The sequence below is a fragment of the Oncorhynchus gorbuscha genome, linkage group LG06, assembly GCF_021184085.1.
Source record: "Oncorhynchus gorbuscha isolate QuinsamMale2020 ecotype Even-year linkage group LG06, OgorEven_v1.0, whole genome shotgun sequence".
NCBI classification, from domain to species: domain Eukaryota; kingdom Metazoa; phylum Chordata; class Actinopteri; order Salmoniformes; family Salmonidae; genus Oncorhynchus; species Oncorhynchus gorbuscha.
In genome coordinates this window covers 31,247,150-31,251,821 of record NC_060178.1, presented here as the reverse complement: position 1 = coordinate 31,251,821, position 4,672 = coordinate 31,247,150, and positions in this window count along the sequence as shown.

The window sequence follows — 4,672 nt, the reverse complement described above, 5'->3', positions numbered from 1 at the left end:
GGAATACCTATGTGAGAATGCTGTTCATCGACTACAGCTCGGCGTTCAACACCATAGTACCCTCCAAGCTCGTCATCAAGCTCGAGACCTGGGTTTCGACCCCGCCCTGTGCAACTGGGTACTGGACTTCCTGACGGGCCGCCCCCAGGTGGTGAGGGTAGGCAACAACATCTCCACCCCGCTGATCCTCAACACTGGGGTCCCACAAGGGTGCGTTCTGAGCCCTCTCCTGTACTCCCTGTTCACCCACGACTGCGTGGCCACGCACGCCTCCAACTCAATCATCAAGTCTGCGGACGACACAACAGTGGTAGGCTTGATTACCAACAGCGACGAGACGGCCTACAGGGAGGAGGTGAGGGCCCTCGGAGTGTGGTGTCAGGAAAATAACCTCACACTCAACGTCAACAAAACTAAGAAGATGATTGTGGACTTCAGGAAACAGCAGAGGGAACACCCCCCTATCCACATCGATGAAACAGTAGTGGAGAGGGTAGTAAGTTTTAAGTTCCTCGGCGTACACATCACAGACAAACTGAATTGGTCCACTCACACAGACAGCATCGTGAAGAAGGCGCAGCAGCGCCTCTTCAACCTCAGAAGGCTGAAGAAATTTGGCTTGTCACCAAAAGCACTCACAAACTTCTACAGATGCACAATCGAGAGCATCCTGGCAGGCTGTATCACCGCCTGGTACAGCAACTGCTCCGCCCACAACCGTAAGGCTCTCCAGAGGGTAGTGAGATCTGCACAACGCATCACCGGGGGCAAACTACCTGCCCTCCAGGACACCTACACCACCCGATGTCACAGGAAGGCCATAAAGATCATCAAGGACAACAACCACCCGAGCCACTGCCTGTTCACCCCGCTATCATCCAGAAGGCGAGGTCAGTACAGGTGCATCAAAGCTGGGACCGAGAGACTGAAAAACAGCTTCTATCTCAAGGCCATCAGACTGTTAAACAGCCACCACTAACATTGAGTGGCTGCTGCCAACACACTGACTCAACTCCAGCCACTTTAATAATGGGAATTGATGGGAAATGATGTAAAATATATCACTAGCCACTTTAAACAATGCTACCTAATATAATGTTTACATACCCTACATTATTCATCTCATATGTATACATATATACTGTACTCTATTATCTACTGCATCCTTATGTAATACATGTATCACTAGCCACTTTAACTATGCCACTTTGTTTACATACTCATCTCATATGTATATACTGTACTCGATACCATCTACTGTATATTGCCTATGCTGCTCTGTACCATCACTCATTCATATATCTTTATGTACATATTCTTTATCCCCTTACACTGTGTATAAGACAGTAGTTTTGGAATTGTTAGTTAGATTACTTGTTGGTTATTACTGCATTGTCGGAACTAGAAGCACAAGCATTTCGCTACACTCGCATTAACATCTGCTAACCATGTGTATGTGACAAATAACATTTGATTTGATTTGAGATGGGGTGAAATGCTAGTGCCTGGAAATTCAATTACAAGTTTGGTTTGTCCTCCTACATCTTCTCATCTTCTTGTAAGTTAAAATTGATTCGTTATCCTTGCCATATACATTTTGAAAGCACACTATGCATTTTATCCCAATAGCAAGAAATTCAGCCATGGCAATATATTAATTTTGACAATAGATATTCAAACGATTAAATCAACTGGGATATTATTCCATCTAATGAGGTCTGATTTGGATTTATTTGCGCATTCCGTTTTAACCATTGCCAGAAACTAAGGGAGGAAATATACTGAACAAAAATCGAAAAGCAACATGCAACAATTTTTAAAGATTTCACTGAGTTACAGTTCATATAAGGAAATCAATCGACTGAAATAAATTAATTAGGCCCTATTCTATGGATGTCACATGACTGGGAATGCAGATATACATCCATTGGTCACAGATACCTTTTAAAAAAAGTAGGGGTGGATCAGAAAACCAGTCAGTATCTGGTGTGATCACCATTTGCCTAATGCAGTGCGACACATCTCCTTTGCAGAATTGATTTTGTCACGGTAGCTCTGTGCATTCAAATTGCCATCGATAAAATGCAATTCTGTTTGTTGTCCATAACTCATGCCTGCCCATACCATAACCCCACCACCACCATGGGGCACTCTGTTCTCAACATTGACATCAGCAAACCTCTCACCCACACGATGCCATACACGTGGCCTGCGGTTTTGAGGCCGGTAGGGCAAACTGCCAAATTCTCTAAAACGATTCTGGAGGTGGTTTATGGTAAAGAAATTAGCTAACATTAAATTCTCTTGCAACAGCTCTGGTGGACATTCCTGCAGTCATCATGACATTTGCACGATCTCTCAAAACTTGAGACATCTGTGGCATTGTTTTGTGTGACAAAACTGCATATTTTAGAGTGGCCTTTTATTGTCCCCAGTTCAAGGTACACCTGTGTAATGATCATGCTGTTTATCAGCTTCTTGATACTCCACACCTATCAGGTGGATGGATTATCTTGGCAAAGGAGAAATACTCACTAACAGCAATGTAAACAATTTTGTGAACAAAATTGGAGAGAAATACTATTTTTGTGTGTATGGAACATTTCTGTGATCTTTTATTTCAGGACCAATAGGACCCACACATGGGACCAACACTTTACATGTTGTGTTTATATTTTTGTTCAGTGTAAATTGCAGGTTTTGCTGAATTTATTCTCGTCTGTAATGCATGCCAGTGGGGTATTGGCACTCTTTTTTTTCCTTCGATATTGTGAATTTACATTTTTGACATTTCACAGATAACATATTTTGGTTTTCTTAACGATCTGGCAAAGTTACAAAGTTGGGAACACACATGCACAGGATTACACAATTACAAATGAACTATTAACACAATTATAATTGCAGTTATCAATTTGTTGTATATCAGCCTCGGTGTTGGTTGATTCAGGAGGGTGGTCATGTTTGCTAGCAAGGCAGAGGTCCTGGGTTTGAGCCTCGGTGTTGGCTGATTCAGGAGGGTGGTCATGTTTGATAGCAAGGCAGAGGTCCTGGGTTTGAGCCTCGGTGTTGGCTGATTCAGGAGGGTGGTCATGTTTGATAGCAAGGCAGAGGTCCTGGGTTTGAGCCTCTGTGTTGGCTGATTCAGGAGGCCTACACCGTGACATCCTTTACGCATGCATGCTTCCATACACACTCGCATGCATACACACACCTCTCTGCTGGTGTACAGCTCATGTAGGATTAACCTCTTGAACAGAGTCAACTCTTCCCCAGACCACCATAAGCATTATGGGATTGATTTTTCCTTGGGGGTCGTTAGCAACATGTTCTCACTGCGTTTCAGCTGTCAGTGTATCAGTTAATAAGAAACTATTATATAATGGTTGCAGTTACATTATGAAAACACTGTAGTTGTCCCTGTCCTGTGATGGGTTAAATTGTTAAAGTGTTGTAGTGAAAGAATTGTACAGTATAGAAAACAGGCTTCCAAAAGGGTTCTTCAGCTGTTCCCATAGAAGAACCCTGTTTGGTTACAGGTCAAATACTTTTGGATTCCATTTACCGGGAAGGAACAAGGGTTCTTCAAAGGGTTTTCTTATGGGGACATCCGAAGAACCCTTTTAGGTGCTAGACTGCACACACACACAAATTCCCAGTGGTGGAAACACAGATGCTTTTCTCCTCAGTGGAAATTGCCTCACGCAGCCAGGTAAATATGAAGCTTCCAGTAAACACTCGGAGCCAGTAGTAGAACAACGATGTGAGAGAGAGAGAGAGGAAGAGAGCAAGAGTCGGTGCTTCAGAGCTCCGGGTGAGTTAGAGTGCTGATATCCGTCCCCCAGGGATAACCCTGGGGCCTGACGGGAATCTCTCTGGAAACGCTGATTACTCAAACAGTGTATGTGTTCAGGTTCTTGTGCTCAGTAGCAGTAACAAGATGGCAGCAAACTCCTACTGTCTCATCTCCTCTCCTCTTCCTGCTTCTCTCTCCAGGAACAAGATCATCAAGAGTCCATCAGAGCTATTTACAGTCCATCCATTGTGTGTGTGTGTGTGTGTGTGTGTGTGTGTGTGTGTGTGTGTGTGTGTGTGTGTGTGTGTGTGTGTGTGTGTGTGTGTGTGTGTGTGTGTGTGTGTGTGTGTGTGTGCGCGGAAGCAGTTCTGAAATAGCGCATTAGAGTGCCAGGAGCCAGAGTGGCACCAGACCACAGACACACACGTCTGTCTCTGTGTCAGCCTCATCCTTCGCCAATCCTCCTCTTCCTCCTCACCCACTGCCATTAACTGACCCACTCTCTCAAAGGGGCATTATCATATATAGGAAATGAGAACACCCTTGATGCGTCTACAGCTGAGTTGACCATGATAGTTCTGTCCCGTTATGGTATACTTTGGCAGGAGATGTGACAGCAGGAACAGTCATCAGCAGGACAGAGTAAGGGGCCGGAGAGGGTCTCAGTGTTCTCCTGAGCAGTGAACTTAAACAGCCAAGATCATATACTGCCTCATGTACCTGCATCCTCCTACACACACACACACACACACACACACACACACACACACACACACACACACACACACACACACACACACACACACACACACACACACACACACACGTTGGGGGAAGGGGGGTTGACCAGCCTACTGGTCATTATGGACCGTTGGC